Here is a 20,789-nt window from a genome sequence, read left to right as displayed (position 1 = left end):
GCCATATATTTTGACCTTTGAAAAAAATTGTGGTGCATATGAACTTTCAATTCTAGGATAAGATTTTTTTCAAAACTTCATAGTAAAAAATGTACAGTTTTAGCCGTAAAAGGAGTTCCTATGGGAAATTGCATTGTCAATATTTACAGAAATGCAACCTATACTTTACAAATGCGATCATGTTTTTATTGTAAAAATCACTTTGTATCCTCTTCCTCTTCTACCTTGACCATTATTCCCCTAGGACAGGACTGATTTGTGTAAACGCATTTTTCCACCTTTGCTGTATTAGGTAATTTAACAATCCCATAATATTTACAGAAAATTGAAATGGAGCAAACATTTTCTTTCTTTCTTCTAATACTAAATGGAAATGTCATGTCTTATGACTGTTAAGACATCCCATGAGAATCCTTGTTAAACTAAAAGTATACCAAGACATGTTTTACTGACTGGCAAAGCATCACAGTAGTCACATCTTAGTTTATCCTATCATGATAATTTTACCTACTTTGCAAACACATTAAAGAAGAATCCTACTTTCCATGATGGTATACCATGACACGTTCAACTTATATCCAAAACCTCATAGGAATCTCATTTTCGCTAAATGTGTACCCTGACACGTAAAACTGAGTGGTAAGCTATCACATGAATCAGAGACATATATACACATATGTGTATATTTGTCTCTGCTTTAGTGAAACCATTGTATTCCTGCAGCTAAAGTAGCATGTTTAAATGACTGAAAAGACATCACAAGAGAATCCTACTTTCTATTAAGATATACCATGACACGTATAATGGTATTGCTATATCATCTTATCAATTTGTTTACATTTATAGAGACTCCGCTTATCTTATCTTGATTAAAAATTTATATAGTTACACGTCGTGCTTAACGTTTATTGATTTTTTATATATATATATAATGTACAAATATATATAATACACTGGATTTTATAACTTGGGCAGTTCAATTTCATGTAGTCTTACAAGACCATTGCCGGGCTTCGGCTGTTGTCTGCCCTATGGTCGGGTTGTTGTTTCATTGACACATTCCCCATTTCCATTCTCAAATTTATTACAATAAAAATGTATTACTTATATGGATCAACTTAATTGGCCTCTAACAATGGTATCATAGCAACACTTTTAACTGAATGGTAAGACATTAAATCACAGGAGGACCTTGCTTTATATAAAGTATAGAATGATATGTTTAATTTACAGGTAAAACATCACAAGGTCATCCCCTACTTTCACGAAAGGTATACATTGACATTTTAAATGACTGGGAAAAAAATCTAATGAGCATGATTGTTTTACATAGGATTCATAACAGTTTTCAAAGACATGTTTACTTTGACAGTAAAACTAAAGGACGTACGATACCGATACCGGGGAGGCTATAAACGGTATACGTTCAGAAGAGAGAGACTTTTTATATAAAAAAGAAAAAAAATTAGCTTTTTATTGGTTAAAAAAGATGTGATTAACAAAGGTCTTCTTTTCTTGGCCAATACTCATTCATTTCAATCTCAATTTCCAACTTACACTCCTGCATATTTATATTTTCCGTGTGTGAATTGTGTGTGTGGTTAGTTTGAATTTTGGAAGGTCTGTAGCTTTTATTTAGTGGTTGGTGACGTGAACACATGAATGCACACTAAAGTTATTATTTCCTGATACGTAGAACGGAATCTTTTGATATGAACACGAAAAGAATACTTAGTACACCTTGTTTTTTCTGGCCAATCGTGATCATGGATTAATCTGATCGTTAAGGTAATATGCATACGTGATTGTCAAATAATCTTAACCAAAATAGACATTTCTTCGGGAAGTAGAGTTTATCATTAATTGAGCCCAACAAATCTTAGAAGATAACAAAGTGCTCTCGACCAGTGAAATTGTAGGATTTGATTTCTTTTAATTGTAAATCCTGTTTTTAGTAAGGTATTATCCTATAATTTAGCTATATGTTCTGTTCAAAACTAAGAATTTCTATAATTGAGTTACAACTACCCTGAAGCACATTTCTTAGATAGAAAAATCTTATCACAGTGATTGAAACTGTATAAAGGTTGAATTGTGAAACAACCAAACGAATATAAATAAGTTGACGTTTACTGGTGCAGTAAAATTTATACCTATTATGTTATTATGTCAATATTAATACCTAAAAATTAACTTCAAATCAAAACTAAAAAAAATGTATAAGTAGGTAGGTTAAAGAAATTTTATTGAAAAAAATAGACAACGTGCCCGGTTTTCCCACCCTTTACTTCCGTGTGTATCCCATGCGTAAATATATCGTCTGCAATGAGGAAAAAAGTTTGCGAAAAGTTAAATTAAAGGGAGACAATGCAATTTTAAAAACCATGGAAGCAAAAGTAACAAAATAAAATGTTTTTTTTTTTTAAATTCATCTTAAATAAATATCTATAAAAAAAGTTTGACACAAGCTTTCTATATCTTGTTTTCTCAGAATTGTCTAGTAGTATAAGATAATATTTCAGCTGTAAAGTTTACTTAAGCACTGATCATTCATATTTTGTTGGGCCACGCGTTTTATTTTGCTCTTTTGTTGATGTTTATCGTGGGGCATCTATGCCAAGCCAAACAGCAATGATCAGTACAAATAAAGCATTTCAAGACCAAATTTTATAACATATGTGTCTGAACAAATACAAAAATGATATGCTGCAATAGGTGAATCGCGCCTTAAAACTTAAAAATATTCTCTTAGACTACACATTGATACTTTACTTTGAACATGTTTTTGCTCTATATCACAAAGCCTACTGCAACATTGTGTGTAACGTTTATTGATTTGATAACACCTACAAGTTAAGAGCATCAATTCCGCGGTGCAGTAAACAAGTTAACTGTGTTCCCGAACCTTGTGAGTGCGTATTTACATTATCGATATTATCATTTATATGATGCGTATCATATACTGTATACCTATATCATGACATTGTCAGTTCGTGTTCGACTTATGAGGTGGGTTATCCCTTTGGTATTATTCGCCTCTCATTTATTGCTTTACAAACTCATGTTTTCAGATCCAATCTCATATGTGTAATTCTCCACGAGCTCATTAAACTACTCTTGGATTTTTTTTTACAAAGCACATTGCTGTTTAAAAACATAAGACGATAATAATCCGTATTGACGTATGATGTAACAGATGGATAATAAAAATTAAATTAGGTTGTTTCTCTGTTTAGGCTAAAAGTAAAATAACAAAAAAAAAACTAACTCCAAGGAAAGTTCAAAACGGAAAGTCCCTTCGCAAATGGCAACATCAAAGCTCTAACACATTATCCGAATTGAAAACAACTTTGTATTCCTGACTTGGTTGTCTGCAAGACGTTTTAAGAGTGTTCATGTTTCACAGCTTGTCAACTGAAAGATGCGTTATACATTTTTCCAAAGTAGTATTTTTTATCTAATTTTTCAGCTTTGAATGTTTTTTAAAGGTAGCTTTTGAATTAAATATCATTATTATTTTAGTCTTGAGAGATCTAAAATATTTTAAATTCTTAAGTATATAGTTTGGGTAATATTGACATAAGGATCTTTGACATTTTATGATAAAAACCCTATATTCTTGGCTCAAAATGCTAATTACTGGTGAAATTGTGTCAGTATCCTTATACAAAACGTTTTAGATGGTTCAAATAAATTAACTTTTGTCAAATTTCCGGTTTCCGGTTTTTAAGTTTAATTATACAAAATTTTCCTTCAAACTTATATTTGTTCATGCCTTTGTCATGGGCAATGAACAATCATGTGCGTGATGTTTAAAAGGAGTTATATTTTCAAAAAAGGTTGAGCCACATTAAAGACATACATATTAAAACCATTTAGTTTTCATCCGAAAACAATTGTTGTAAAACACAGTAATTCAAATTTAACTTTGAATCATCAATCTGTACCGCTTTTATATTTTGTAGACTTTTAGTGTCACATATATGAACAGATCTTGAACACAAAAACACTTAAATTTGTTGCTGTTGCAATTTTATCGCTGATTTACCATTTTTGGCAAAAACTGATTGGGTTATAACTATGTTTCTGTTTCACTGAAACGCTATTTTTTTCCAAAAATAAAAGAGAACTGGCCTTCACTTTAAGAGATCTTAACAAATCAAATCATAAGCCTAAGAAACGAAGACCACACAATGGCATAAAAAACAACGTTCAAGCTTTTATTCAGACTTGTTATACATATTTAAAAACACATTATACTTCTCACAGGTGATATCCGTTTCAATAAATGAAAAACGGAGGTCATTACTGAATACTTGGATCAAAGTTGTTCCTTTGAGGCGTTGAATGATGACTTCACAACTTACAGAAGAAGAGAAAAACTTTGCGAGATTTTTCTTTCTCAACTTTAAAGTATCACCTGACATTGCCAGGAGATTCTTTGACGGACTTTTCCCGCCAGCACACTTAGCTCAAACTATCAACCGCTGTATGCAAACCATCATTAAGTTAAACAACAACAAAAGAATCAATGCAGCGCAATTGGAATTATTAAGAGGTGTCCCAGGAACGGTATGGCCATCATATCTTCCTCCTTTGCCCGTAGGTAAAAAAGGTAAATATCTATAAAAGAGTGAATACTAGTTGTCTAATGCATTTACATTCCAAATAGGAGTGAAATAGTGAGCAAAGTTTTTTAAATATTATATTTTTTTTATAGTACCAGTATAGTTTATGTTTAGACCATATGAAAACATACGAAATGTCATGTCATTCTCATTGTAAAAATTATTTAAAAAAATATCAGGAGATGGGGTATGATTATCAATGAGAAAAATATCGCCCTAAGACTAGATGAAAAGGTTCTAAACAATTGCAAGTCAAAGCGAAGCCTTATACAATAAGAACAACCCATAAATCATTTATTGCATATTCAATGTGCGAAATGAATATACAACTGCAGATTTGTTCTGTTTCATATAAACAACAAACAAACAATTGAAATTTGAAATTTTGCTGATTATTTATCATGGCATTTATTCAACAATATTCAACAATATAAACCAACAAACAACCAACATCAACAAACTAGTCAACAAGTTAAAACTTGATGACAATTGGTCACTGAAGGGAAACCAACAGTAAATGCATAACTATTTCTAGCTGCTGAGCAGATCCATAACAGCTTAATGAACGATATTTTAATAAATCATTGCCAATTGAATCATGTTGATGATGACATATAACGCACTTTCCACATTGAACGGAATGCCATGACGATAGACACTCTTTTTTTTATTATTCCTGCAAATTCCTTGAATATTTAGGTTTCATTGGATATTGAAACGTCTGACACTTTTGATGATAAAAGACAATCTAATAGGAACATTCAATACATTTGGCTCTGTTCACCATGTCATCGGAAAAATAAACTAAAAACAGCAGCAATTTTGTTTGTTAAAGGGAGGGAGGGTGGGTTGTGCAATCGTTGAAAAATACTCGTGGAATGGAAATTTAGCGGGAGCACGTGTTTATATATGACCAAAGTTCACGAGGCGCTTCAAAGCATATTCTTTCGTATGTTTAAATATATGGTTGTAATTATTTAAATGGCAAAACGTAAATAATGGACTGATGTACATTGAAACACAATAAACAACTAAATGTATTTTTAATGCAATAAATCAATTTAATTATTAGATCATTAAATTTTGAAAGTGAACTACCAATAAAACTATCAATAAAATCATAAATATTTTAATGGTTTAGTGTTTGAACATTGCTGTTAAAAAATATTGAAAAATATACAAAGCTAGTAAAATTTTGGTTCGAAAGTTATCAATGGTAGAAATTAATGGATTTTTAAAAGAAGGACGATAGGAACTTCTGTAGAATTTTTGTTTGGAAAAGAATGTTGTCGTTCCTTTTTGAAAACAACACATCGTAATGTGCAAAATTCTTTTAAAATTATAGTTTTAAGAATGAACACCTCTGAGGAGCAAAACATTTCTAGAATTAAACTTTCCTTCTTAACCTGATTTTTGGGTTTATAAGACTGTAACAAAATAATTGGTGAAGAAAAAATCATATGGTGGTGCACTTCTTTCTTTGCTACGGCTCTCTAAAAATGCCCAGTTTTGATGATTTTCCCATTTTTCATCGATTTTTACCTATTTTTGGGCTATTATCATGAAAAAAAATCACAGTTCAACTTTTTTCATACTTTATAAAAAGATGAAGCGTACCAATCTGAATAAATTTTACTTAAAAAAAACTATGAAGGCTGGTGTTAATATAAGAAAGTTTTATCATATTTTGACGCTTTTTTGTGTAAAATTTACCATGAGGTCAATTTTTGTGATTTTTCTCAGTTTTAAAAACAAAATGCATGTTATTTCAACATTTTTTGTTATAAATGATTGAAAAAAGACATATCTAAGAAATTTGAAAAAACCAAAATGGTATGGGATGTACATGATTCCTATAAAATAATTTTTTGTATCCCTTACCCAGTTTCTCAAAATTTTGGCTAAAAATACAGACTTGATTGGTCGTAAAATTTGAAAACTGGATCACTCAAAAACCATTCATTGTAAATACACAATTTTTTCACAGAGTTATGCTTGATTATGATATTTTTAAAATTCTTTGATATTTTCTACTTGTATCACATGTTTTGGAAATTATTAAAGAACGTGATTTCAAGGAGTCTGAACGAGACTAAAAGTCAGAAGAATACATCCTTAAGTCATCTTTTGTTATATATAATTAAACTACATGTTTAGAAATATTTAACAACGTTACTACTATCTAAAACTTTATGTTTGATTGTGTGATACAATAATATTTCTTTAAAAGATTGTAGAAGTTTTAAAAACTGCCACAAGTTTGAAATAATTCAGCAAAAATTGGGCTTTCTTTTCATCTTTCATTCTTTTCTCTAGCTACATCGTCTAAGGACTTTGATCTGACGATGATGATATGTCTGCTGCGCAATATAGGAGGTTTAGTAACATCTTCCACTGGATGGGATCAACTTCCGCATCCGAGTGATACGTTACCTGGTGCACATTTAGCTACAATGAAATGGTACAGAAATCAGATGGCCCACACAACTCTTACTTCTATGGATAATAATGAGTTCACAGACAAATGGACTCGGGTTGAAAAGGTAATTATAATTGTAATTAAGACAGATCTTTAAAAACAAACGCGTTAAGAATATATTGGAAGCTTCAGTTGGGTTATACGTGGTTCAAAATTGATTGAGTTCTTAAAAAGTGAAAGATTTTTTTTCTCACAGCTGAAAGCTCATGACTAAAGAAACACTGAGTGAAATATCCTTTACTATAAAGGCGGATTGATTATGACAAGCTGACGAGATAAATGTTAATAGTTCATTTCCTTATTACCGATTTACATCTGTTATTACACACTGTTGACACAAATAATTTCCCTTTATCAATTCTAGACTGCTTTGACACTATACAAACACTATACAAATTGGCTTATGTCCAAGCAAAGCAAGAAGAAAGTTATTTAGATAGAAAAAGAAGAAGTGGTATGAGTGCCAATGAGACCACTCTCCAGTCAAAATGTGTAAAAAACTCACAAAAGACTAAAAAGTAAACAATTATAGGTCAAAGTATTGCCTTCAACACGGAGCCTTGATTCAAATGGACAGTTAGCTATAAAGGGCCCCAAAATAAAAACGTTAAACTATTCAAACAGGAAAACCAACGGTCAAATCTATATAAAAAACGAGAAAAGAAAAACAATTATGAATAAAATCAACAAAAGACAACCACTGAACAACAGGTTCGTGACTTAGGACAGGTGCAAACAAATGCAGCAGGTGCAAACCTGAAGTAGTAGTGTTACATTACAACTTTAATAGAAAGACACACTATAAAATGTCAATTGAAATAGCTTAACTCAATCAAATAGATATAATAACAAAAACAAAACATAGAATGAACAGATGCATTTGATCTATGACACAATAAAGGTACAATATTGGTAAAACGAGGGGATGTAAAACAATATCAGAAAGACAACATATTTGGGTAGTATTTCTAAATAATTTGTAAGTAAACGAGTACGGAAATATTTTTATTTCAAAATAAATAAATTTGTTGTTCGTAGTACTAGAACAGAATTGAAAATTTATCTTTATACTAAATACTTATCAAAGGTGGAAAGTGAGGAAGGATATAACACAAAATAAATATGTTTCCAAAATAAATACTTTCTGTTCATAGTACTAATTTATCTTTATACTAAATACTTATCAAAGATGGTGTATATAAGAAATAGTGAGACGAGATATAACCCATAACAAGCAAACATTGAATAACAGAAATTGTGTCAACAGGTCAAATTAAGACGAAAGTAGAATATGAGAGTACTTGCAGTAATAGAAAGCTAGCTAAATGCCAAAAACAATTAATAATTAAATATTATGCATCACAGACTAAAATCAACTAAAACAAAAATACCTTATTTTATAGAAAAACAAGGAATAATTACTGGTATCAAAAACTTTTAGGTTAACAAAAATTTGACTATTTTAAACCTTCTATTGTATACAAAATGTGCTTTACAAAAGGTCATAAAACAAGCATTTGATTTATTGTCTATGCTAAACAACCAATTGTAAACATAAAGATATAAAATACATATAGAAAAAAGAATTATTATTATTTGACAAATGTTGAGTCAATTTAAACAAGAATTGCGGAAAGATTGTTAAAGTATATTACTCGTTGTTTTTCTAATGTGGACCCTGCTTTGTTGTCGTGGTACAAAACTGTACAGCACACAGCAAAAAATATTAAAAGTTGTCAGGTTTTCACTATTACCACTAAACTGTGTCTAAACTGCCCCGGATAAAAAATGTTTAGACTCAATGGTAACTTATATCTGGGAGGGTGATCAACCATCAACAGACAGAAAAGGGTAGGATTTTTGTTTATTTGATTGTTATTGTTATGATATCGAATAATATAAATACATACATAACTATTTTCGTTTAGAGGACAATTTATCATTTACATGAAATTATAAACACTTGAATTCCTGTTTTAATTTTGCATTTTTTTGTTATTATCTTCAATATATCATATATAATGATAGAAAGAATAGAAAACAGTAAAAATGGTTAGAAAATTAGGAGTTAAACAAATGTCCAAAATTGTCAATTGAACCACCAAGGAGTTTCCTTTAAAGACAATTTTACGCAATTTGTTCATCATAATTGTTATCTTCAAAAAATATTCTCCTCTGAATTTACGGAAACAATATAAGATAAACGTAAGCGGAATGATCCTTGTGGTATCTAGTATAAAGTTTGTGTTTCATATTATGTCTCATAATAAGGCCACCATGGCTAAAAACATGAATATAGGAGAAACATGTGGTTTTTGGCTTATATCTTTAAAGCCAAGGTATTTGAGCAAATCTGACAATGAGTTAAAGTGTTCATTAGGACAAGATCTACCTGCCCTGACATTTTCAGCCAAACTGGATAACTTATTTTTAGGTTATTGACCCTAAATTGATAATTTAAAAGATTTGTTTCTGTTTTTGGTTATTAGCATGAATATTATAATAGATAAAGATAAACAGTTCAGAGTAAAAAATGTTCAGTGAAGTAAGATCTACAAACAATTCGCCCTTTTAAGTTAATTTAACATAATGTGTTCATCATGTTCGTTACTTGCAAGAAAAGAAAAACTTCGATAATTTTTTAAAACTACAGTTGAGCAATTCATGCTATTGAGAGCCTCTTGTTCTCTTAACTTGACCCTCCGTCTCCCGTCTTCGTGCGTTAAATTTTTACAAAAATGTTCCTTTGATATTACTGGGGAAAATTTAACAAAGTAGTTATTAAAGGTACCAGGATCCTGTATGCAATCTTTTGTTGGTTTTTAAAACTCTTTAATATGATATGGAAAAAAGTGCAGAAAAACGTTATAGCTGGTTGTTATCACAACGTTTCTGTTGTTACTTTTGTTTTATATATGACTTGTGCGATATTTTTAATTAGAAAGCAATACGTTCGCATTTAATAGGCGATTGCATAATAAAAAAGATTGAACACAAAATATTTCCTTACCAGTTTTAAAATGTACTGCGATGTTTGGAGATATCAATCTATAGTTTTTGATACAACATCACTTATAGAGAGGTGTGGAGCAGGTGGTGTATCCTTTTCATGTTCCTTCGTCATTTCAAATTCCTTTGGCACAAAGAGAAAAGGGGAAATCCTCTCTTTTGTTCCATTAAAACAGGTTAGACGATTTAAAGATTTAAAGCTTAACTTCAAAGCAAACCAAAGATAGGTTTGTACATTTAGCATTTTATGGATATACATGTATTTACTCTTGCAGTCTTAAATGCGTAGATACTTTGTTTAAATCAAAATTTTGGGTATTAGCTGTTTATAAATTAAATCTTAGTGAACACTTTTCACATACATTATATTTGTTAAAACAGGTAATATGGTCACAAGGTGTACTAAACAGTGCATATGAGCTCAATAAATGCACGCGTAACTTTTAAAAAAGTGTCCGTGTAACACCCGTTATTGTACGGGTTTTAGCTCAGCTGGCTTAATAAAATGTTTGCGTTGGTATAAATCAATCATGTCGGCGTCGGCGTTATCAGCATCATCGGCGTCGTCGGTAGACACATTTATTTACCGGATAATAATTTAAGTATAAATGAAGGTGTAATATCACAAAAGAAAGGTTGGGATTAATTTTCAAGGGTTTAGGTACCAACTTCAACCACTGAAAGGAATAAAACCAAACGTGGCCAGAAAGTATCTTATGAGGTGCTGACCAAGTGTTGTTACTTTGTATCAAATCAATCAACCAAGATGACTGCCAAAAGAGGACTTAGTTAAACAAAGGACCATATGGGAAATACTAGTATATACAAATGACTTATTTTAGAAAATCTTACATGATATCAATGTTTCTTTTGAGGTGCTGAACAAGCGTTGTTTCTTTGTAGCTGATTTGTCACCCAAGATGGCTGCCGGCTGAGGGAGTTAGTTTAACATAGGACCCTATGGGAAATGCATACAAATGTTTTCTTCTAAAGAACCACTGAATAAAATCATTTACTCATTTATTCATTCATTGACGGACAGTACCAGCTTCAACCACTGAAAGAAATAAAACCAAAACGTGGCCAGAAAGTATCTTATGAGGTGCTGATGAGTCTTTTGTAGACGAAACGCGCGTCTGGCGTATATACTAAATTTAGTCCTGATATCTATGATGTGTTTATTAATTATTACGATAAGTGATTGTTTAAAACAAATTTTAACAAGACGGATATGTTTTAAAATAACATACAGTCTACGCTTGTTATCTCGAAGTCAGTACATACATATACATGCATGTATTTTGAATTTCTTTCCAATAACAATGTTCAAATCAGTGTTAACGTCGTTTTTAATAAATTCGTGGTTTCAAAATGAAACAAAACCGGGTCATAATGTAGTATACAAAATTGACAAAACCGGGTCCTTTCATTTTAATATGACCATATACTTTCGTTCCATCCACAGAAATACAAATATGGAGGTACTCAAAGTGGATAGTCTAGAAATCTCCATGATAATATCTTTCTTTCTGTACCTTTCTTTTCTGTACAACATGCACTATTTTAAAAGAAATAAAACAAATTCGATGCAAGGTTCACTTAGTTCATTACATGTATTTTGGACGTATAAAAAAAGAATATGTGGTATGATTGCCAATGAGACAACTATCCACAAAAGACCAAAATAACAGATATTAACAACTATAGGTCACCGTACGGCCTTCAACAATGAGCAAAGCCCATACCGCATAGTCAGCGATAAAAGGCCCCGATAAGACAATGTAAAACAATTCAAACGAGAAAATTAACGGCCTTATTTATATAAAAAATGAACGAATAACAAATATGTAACACATAAACAAAACAACAACCACTGAATTACAGGCTCCTGACTTGGGACAGGCACATACATAAATAATGTGGCGGGGTTAAACATGTTAGCGGGATCCCAACCCTCCCCCTAACCTGGGACAGTGGTATAACAGTACAACATAAGAACGAACTATAAAAATCTGTTGAAAATGGCTTAACTTATCAGATGGACAAAAATACAAATGGACGTGGCCCGGTACTTATACATCCCGACACAAAAAGACACAATGAACAGATCTGAGAGTACTCGCAGTTATCTGACAGCTAGTTCAAAGCCACTAACAACTAATAAAAAAATCATGCATCTAAGACTAAACTATCAATCCGTACACATCCAACATCCAATGGATTTAGTGTAAAGACGTCATAAACAGCCAGAGAAAAAACATGACCTTGTGCAATGCCAAGTTACAGGTATCGACAGATTGTAGATCCATGAATATGTATATGCATATAACATACTAGTAATATTTAGTTAGCTTTTAATTTACTGATAACAAAATCAATATTTATACCAATAAAAACAATATTCAATGGTCTTATTACAATGTTGAATAGGTAACCTTTTAGAATAAGTTTATTTAAAGGAGCGACAAGTTTACATGGATCATTTCTAAATTTTCGGGCACGGTTAACAACATTTCCGTAAAAATGAGGATGTGCTATCCCGTTTGAAATAAGTTTTCTACAGGTACAACCAAACTTCAAAACCTAATCTTTATATCTATGGAAAAATTTAGTAAAGGTTTTAAGTAATTTATGGTAACGATATCCCTGGTTTAATAATTTACCAGTTATACATAGGTTGCGTTCGTTAAATCAAAAACTTCACAACAGACACGGGCATAGCGAACAAGTTGTGAAATATAAACACCGTAAGGTGGTGCCAAAGGAACATCACCATCTAAAAATGGAAAATTAACAATAGGGAACGAAAAATCGTCTCTTTTGTCGTAAATTTTAGTGTGGAGTTTCCCGTTTAAAACCGAAATATCTAAATCTAGGAAAGAACAGTTATTACCGAATAAATTTGATTTATTTAAAGTAAGTTCCTTGGGGTAAATTTCAGCAGTATATTGAGAAAATTCTTGATTATTTAACGAAAAAATATCATCAAGATAACGGTAAGTGTTGTTGAATTTATCAATTAAATGCAATTTCGACGGGTCTTTACTGAGTTTAGTCATGAACTGTGATTCGTAACAGTACAAAAACAAGTCTGCTATTAAAGGGGCACAATTAGTGCCCATGGGGATACCTACAACCTGTCGATAAACTTTGTTGCCGAAACGTACATAAATATTATCAAGGAGAAAATTAACAGCTTCAATCATCTCATCACACCTCCAGTAAGTATATCTAGCATATTTACCTTTCTCATTAGAGAAGAAGGCTTTATATGAGTTGCAGCAAATATATCTACATTCAGCTTTACCAAACGACCATTTATTTAAATAGGAAAACTTTTGTTTAATAAGATAGTGTGGAAGTGTAGTGTAAAGAGTAGAAAAAATCAAAACTATTAACAGAATCAAAAGGACCATCAAAAGCACGTAATTTATCTAAAACAACCAAAGATTTTTTTTACACTCCAAAAATGGTTTAAACCACTATGTTCATATATTTTATTACAATAGTTTACGATAAGCTCTTTAATAGTAGTCAATGAACTAGTTAAGAGCACTGAAAGATTAGTTGTAGAACACTTACTAGAGGCCGAGATGAAACGACATTTAAATGGTTTTTTGTGTAGTTTAGGTAGCCAATACATAGTAGGGACCTTCAAATGTACAGAAGAAGCCTTAAGCTTTAATGTGGCTGTGATATGCTTGTGTACTATATGACTCTCTGTGGAGCGGATGGACTTGAATGTAGATGAATTTAAAATTTCATTTTTAAGAACGTCCGTGTAGTATTTACGGCATACCACCACCACATTGTTGGCTGCTTTGTCGGCCGGTACAAACACAAACTGCTTTGAAACTATTTGAAGTTTATTTCTTATTCTGGAAATAGGTGTATTATGTACTCTATTATTTACTTCTAAATTATTTTCAAAATGTGATATTCTCTTATCTACTACATTCATACATTTATTCAAATAAGAATCAAGAGATTTTTTATCAGATTTTTCCCGTTTACACCATTTTTTACAAAACGAGGAAAGAGCATCTTTGGTGACTTGACGACACCCTTTCCAATCTATTTTAGATCGAGAACGATATTTTGGTCCTTTTTTTCAAAAAGTTTTTAACCTCTCTGTCCTGGACGATATTGAGGTCCCCTGTAATAACATGGCCATATGGAACATATCTAAACTTCGACGATTCACAGTATCAAGTTAAGGGAGTATTACTATCTATATTCACGTCTGATGTAACCGACGTATAATTAAAAATTAAACTTCTACTGGGTATTTTGTATACATGTGTATGAAATTATAGGTGGTTCTATATTATCAAAATAGGGAGGTATAAAGTTTTGATCGGTAGAGTCATTAAATATACTAGATAAGTTGATAAAATCAATACTTCTGCTAATATATTTAATTTTCAAAAAATGACGTTTATAATCTTCAGGTTTATCGATACGCGGGAACAGCCTATGGTGGCAAAAAGCTGTAATTATACGAGAATATTCATACAGTGGGCTGAAGAATGAGATAGTGTCACACTCTTTGAAAATATCGTGTAATTTACTAATGGGTATTTGACCCAGTTTACATAATAATTGATGCCTACCATTATTTTTAAATATAGATAGGAGATTATCAAGTGTATAATTTATACGATGTTTAACTCGTTGATTACGATTGATACGTTTTCCATGAGACCTATTATTTCGTTGTTTTTTATCAATAATATTCATGATATCAATAGAAGAAGTAGTAAATATGTTCCCTTGTCCAAGTATATTGTCATTTAGACCCAGGGGATAAGCTGTATGAAGTCGTTTAATCCAAGACAGTTCGATAATTTTACGGGAATCTTCAAATTGTTTATGCGACTGCCCTTGTTGTTTCTGGACCGTATCGAGCGGTTGAAATCTAATAAATTTAATATTGTGGTGGTGTTTACCTAAATGTTGATAAATTATGCTTTTGAATTTCTTAGGTTTTCGGAAGCGGTATAGATGTTCCTGTGTTCGTTTAAAAAACTCCCGTCCTGTTTATCCTACATATTGTATACCAAACTTGGGCTTAGTTCATGTAACCAGATAAATGAGGCTTTGGGTGCCTTTTGACTCATTTCTCTGTTAATCTAAAACAGTTGTAGAAAAAAGTACAGCTCATAATCGGAAATACTTATATGTATTTATATTTTTCAATATCATAAAAATAATGAATAGATAAACAGAAATCCTACATTTTTATGATTGGTGATGGTCATCGTACCAGATAATAGATATCATTGGGTCAAAACTTGTTTTGCCTAGGTAGTTCAATCAGCATGTTCTATAAACTAAAGAATAGCACAGCTGATTAATGCATAACCTTTTTACAAATTTCTAAATTAAAATGTTTTAAAAGTTATATATATGCTTTTAGAGAGAAGGTTTTCAACAATTACTTGTGTACTCTTCTCAATTTAGGCATTGACAGCATTGAATAATGGACAAATACCACACGAGGTAACTGAAATATTGAATTACGATCTTGATGGAGAGCAAGCAAAAACTCTAGCAAACGCAGAACTGACGCAACTGAAAAAAGAATACATGGATTGCGAAAAGGAAAAGGAACAGATAGAAAGTGATTTCTCTTATTACAAGGAAGGTAATCTTCCGAAAAACATTGAAGGTTTGTTTCAATTTTATATTTAGAACAAGGTACCTATAAAAAATTTTAAACTTGTGTCAAGGGCGTAAAACAAATTAACAATAGACACAATAGATAATTTCTGCAAAGTAAGCCAACAGGATGAATGGTGCGAAATTTAAACTGGCATTAGAAAAATGAGGATTTGATTGAAATGGGTTATTATATAACTAAATATGTTTGTTTCGTGACTGACAGTTGGTGTTTTATCGTCGCTTGATACAATTTTGTATCGGTAGATGGAGCAATGGTGTTAGTAAAATGACAATCTAGTTTTTTGTACTTTTAACCTGATTTTCGAAGGAAAAATCAGTTATTAATTTGGGGATGAACAGTATTAGGCGGGCGGGCATCTGCTAACGTTCAGGATAAAATTCGAATATCACGCCCAAGGCCATGTATAAATTTCCAACAAATCTATGACTTCCATGAATTATTTCTTTATAATGTTTGAGTTTTGTTTCAGTTGTGTAATTGATGCTGACTTTGTGGTATTAGACATTGAAAATTGTATGAAAATATAAGTTTTCCGTACTGCTTACTTTCTGTTTTGATTTAGAGTCATTTTATAATATACTTCAGTTCGAGTTTGAGGTTTGTTACATTTTTGCAATTAGTGAAGAAGTTGTGGCACTGAGATATTTACAATTGCTTGAAAAATATCAGTTTACGGCATTTATTTCAGCTGTACCTGCATCAATTGATTGCATATTTTAAGTGTGTAGTCATAATAGTTATCAAAGGTACCAGGATTATAATTTAGTACGCCAGACGCGCGTTTCGTCTACATAAGACTTATCAGTGACGCTCATAAGTCACAGATCAATTCTAGTTTCACGCCTGCTAAACCATCAAATCTCAACCAAATGATTAAGCGAGAAAAACAAAATATTTACAGATTAACATAAATCGACGAAAATTCATCCTACCCTATATATATTTTTATTACATTGTACCAGGAAATTTCAACAGGAAGTGCGAGAATATTTGTTTATCGTTTAACCATCTAGTTGAGATTTCATAGTTTACATGGTGTTAGTTTATAACAAATGAGTGATGTTTGCGGCACTTGTAGCCCTCGGACATAAAATTTTATGGAAAAATAGATTGCGAGGGGTTGCAGTTGTTAAAACATTCAGCATCCTAAAATAATCATTCCTACAAGATTAGATATAAAATTCTAAATCTCCCTCACAATCAATTGCTCGTCCCATATAAGGTAACAGATAATAGTACACTCATCGAAATTTGGATTATCTCCTGCAAATAAATTGTTTCCTCTCGTGATATTGTCGGTCTTTATTCGACTTTATATAGTTTTTGTTTAAAAAATAATTCATGGAAGCCATAAATGTGTTGGACATTTACATATAACTGGTCTGTGATATTCGAATGTTATCCTCAGCGTAAGCGAGGTAAAAATTGACGAATACCACGGTCAAGCCATGTGTAAATATCCAACAAATCTATGGCTTCCATAAATTATTCCGATCCTTATAGGACAAATACGGTGATTTTCCGAAGAGTCGTTTAATTGGTAAAAGTTTGTGTTTATGTCAGTTTAAAAAGAACCACTTAAATTATTGGGATTTGGTATGCTTTTATATTAGTACATATATTTCTCATTTCTGTAAAGGTTATTTGCCCCTTCAAATACAATCATCGTTCATTGCTTTGAATGTTTTTATAAATTACTTAAAGCCGAGACATATATGTGTGTCAACAGAAAAGTGCCCCTTGATTGCACAGAAAATAATAAATTTCTTATTTGCTCTGTCAGATAAAAAACTAACAAAATATTCCTGTTTTACCCAACATGGCAATATCAGTTATACTGGTATATTTATGAATCTTTTCAGAAACAAATGCAATTTTGGTTGAAACATGGAAAAAAGATGACGTAAGTTTTTACGAGACAAAGGGATTAGAACTTGTTTATGATAAAGTTATGGATTGCAGTTGTATTTTGCTGACATCAAATTCAGGATTTGGAAAGACAGCCACTATCCGGCATATTGCATTAAAGCTTCAACAGGAAGGATTTAAAATTGTGCCCATAGAGTCCCCAGATGATATAATCAAATACAAAAAAAATCAAAATCAAGTTTTTCTTATTGATGATGTCATTGGTAAAAATAATTTAAGTCCTACCCTGTTGGAAAAATGGGAAAGAATTAACGAAAAGCTAATGAGCTGCCTGAAAGTAGAACAAGGTTCAAACAAACTGTTTTGTACACTACGATTTCAAATAGCAAACCATCAAAGATTTAAAAATGCATCGACAATTTTAAACCAAGAAGTCATAAATATAGAGAGCGAGTCTTATGCACTTTCCGAAGAGGAAAAGCAGAAAATATTGATGAAACATCTTAAGAAAAATAACTTCGAAAAGAAAATAAAAACAGAAGAGGTCGAGACAATGTGTAAAACTAAATATGCATTTCCTCTTCTTTGCAAATTAGTATCAAATGATGAAGAAAGATTTGTAAAAAGAATCGCATTCTTTAGACAACCTTTCTTACTGTTGAAAGAGGAACTTGATAAAATGAGTAATGAAAATAAGGAGCTATTTTGCATTTTGGTGCTATGCATGTTATTTAATGGTTCATTAAGTAGAAGTATATTTGACATTGAATCAGATGAATATGATGAGAAAATATACAGAATAATGCAAGCTTGTGGCCTTCAAAGAAACGTGTCTAAGAAAGAACTTGAAAATAGCGCGTTTTCTGCTTTTGGATCTTATTTATCTGAGGACGGTTACCATTTCCGGTTTATTCACGATGCTCTTGAAGAGACTGTCGGTAGTCATTTTTATAAGTTTGATCCAGGAATAATGTTTTTAGACTGTGATATCTCATTTCTTAGAGATCGAGTCAGAATTCAAACTAAAAGAGAAAACATGAATGATAATTTTGATGAAAATATGGTGATAATTCAGGAAGATGAATTGAATGAGAATCATCTGAAGCCGTTATATAACAGATTGTCGAATGAATTGTCATGTGCAGGATCTTCTTGTGTGTTGATGAGTCAACTGTTTGAGAACAGAAACTTTGTTCGCATATTTGGAATCCATTTTGAAAAAATTCAAAGAATACAGGGATCACAAAATACTTTTTTCAAGAAGGTTAGTTCAGATTTCTTTGGTAAAAAGCCGACGTCTCAAGTAAGCATAGACGACAAAAAAAGACAAACTGCTGTTCATTTAGCAGTTATAAACAATGACATTGAGTTGCTATCTCTTCTGCTTCGTAATAAAGCTGAAGTAAACGTTCGTGATGATTTCAATAAAACTCCTTTACATTACACAACTAGTGAAAGTGCAACAAAATTATTGCTCACTTACAGCGCTCGGAATCAGTGTGGAGAGATAAATCGAAACGCAGAAGAGGGGAGAATGTTTGAAAAAACACTGATGTCAGCTTTCAGTACAATGTGTTTTAATATCACTCTAAAGACTTCTTTCAGACATATTGGTCGTGACTTTATTAACATACCAGATTGGAAGGGTAATACACCATTACATTCTTTTTTAAATAGACTCGACGAAGAAGAAAGCAGTGATTGTATCAAGATATTGCTAGAGAATGGGGCCAATCCTTATCTATGTAATGACGATGGTACCTTTGCATTAGACTTAATAAAGAGCAGTTGTGATTTAGTCATATACAAAAACAAAAGTGAAAGTGCAAAATTTAGACAAACAATTACGAAGACTTATAAAATATTTGCAGTAGTCATGTTCTTCTTAATGGGGGTAACTTTTGGTTTAGCAATATATCTTTCCTCTGAAATAAGAAAGGAAAGTCAAAATGCATTGGTTTGCGTTGAACAATTCGCAGAATCAGGTAATATTACCAAAGAGAGTGTATCCATGGTGCAGGTAACCAGAAGTATAAACGTTATATTACTCACTTTCGTTCTTATTTTTTGGATATCAACAATAACGTTTCACATGAGGTACTCAGATCCGTATCGGCTTTGTTTTTATTTGTTTATAGTAATTATACTACTAGGATGTGGTTTTTCCATATCATTTGGTGCATTTGAATCAATTCAAATCCTTATCAGGTTTATGTATGGAATATTTGTCGCTATTATTCTGTTTTTCATATTTAGAAAAACAACGCCGTTAGTAAGATGTATTTCGTCTGTAGCATCAGCATATTGTGAAAGAGTAAATAATGTTCTTCTAATCTTATTGTTAATTTTATACTGTGTTGTCTTTACCCACTACATTAATTTTTTATGGATTTCTAATGATCTTAAGTTCGAAAATTTTTATAATATTCGCAATATTAATGCACTTGAAATAACAGCTTTAAACTGTACAGAATATATGTTTGTAAATATCTCATGTACAAGTTTGACTTATAATATTTCTTATAATAATGTTTCCGATTTCTCAGTACAATGTAAAACTGATCCAAATTTTAGAAGTCATAGTGGTACACGTGGTACATTAATAATGGATTCAGAATGTATAGACTGGTCAGAAATAGGTCTCATGTTTTTGTATATTTTGAACCTTGCGTTACATGCAACATGTGCCTATTGTTTTTTACAGTGTGTATTGTTATTTGTTATGACAACTACCAAATTTTTCAAAGGAAAAAAACAATTCCAGGTATTAAATGGAATAGGAATTGCTTTGTTATATGTAGATATATTTTATCATAGTTTCTAAGTTATATTTATTTAGTTTAATTGAATATTGTAGAAAATAAATAAGTATTGAAACAATAACGACTAAAATGATGCATCATTCAATTAAATCAACCTTGGCAATAATTAGAAGTCAGAACTAGATAAGAAATAATAGGTGCTTCGGAAGGGTTACACTTGCATGATGAATAACTAAGACATAATTAGAGGAAGAGTATCTTTAAACCAAACAATGCACCTACACAGACACACAAAAACAGGCAAACGGGTTGACCATAATTCATAGTTATGCAGGTTTTGATGCTTAAGCCCATCC

The 20,789-nt window shown here is 31.5% G+C and overlaps 1 long non-coding RNA gene across 1 annotated transcript; it reads left to right on the top strand.

The window, feature by feature from the left end:
• Positions 1–1,655: 1,655 nt before the first annotated feature.
• LOC143069017 (uncharacterized) lies at positions 1,656–20,545 on the top strand. Its single transcript, XR_012976294.1, has 5 exons — positions 1,656–1,788; positions 4,270–4,615; positions 6,945–7,171; positions 15,580–15,787; positions 17,665–20,545. It is a non-coding gene; the product is annotated as an uncharacterized LOC143069017 (long non-coding RNA).
• Positions 20,546–20,789: the final 244 nt, after the last annotated feature.

Source organism: Mytilus galloprovincialis, chromosome 3 (genome assembly GCF_965363235.1).
Source record: "Mytilus galloprovincialis chromosome 3, xbMytGall1.hap1.1, whole genome shotgun sequence".
Classification (NCBI taxonomy): Eukaryota; Metazoa; Mollusca; class Bivalvia; order Mytilida; family Mytilidae; genus Mytilus; species Mytilus galloprovincialis.
The sequence above is the reverse complement of the archived record's forward strand: the minus strand, read 5'-3'. Positions and strand labels throughout refer to the sequence as shown.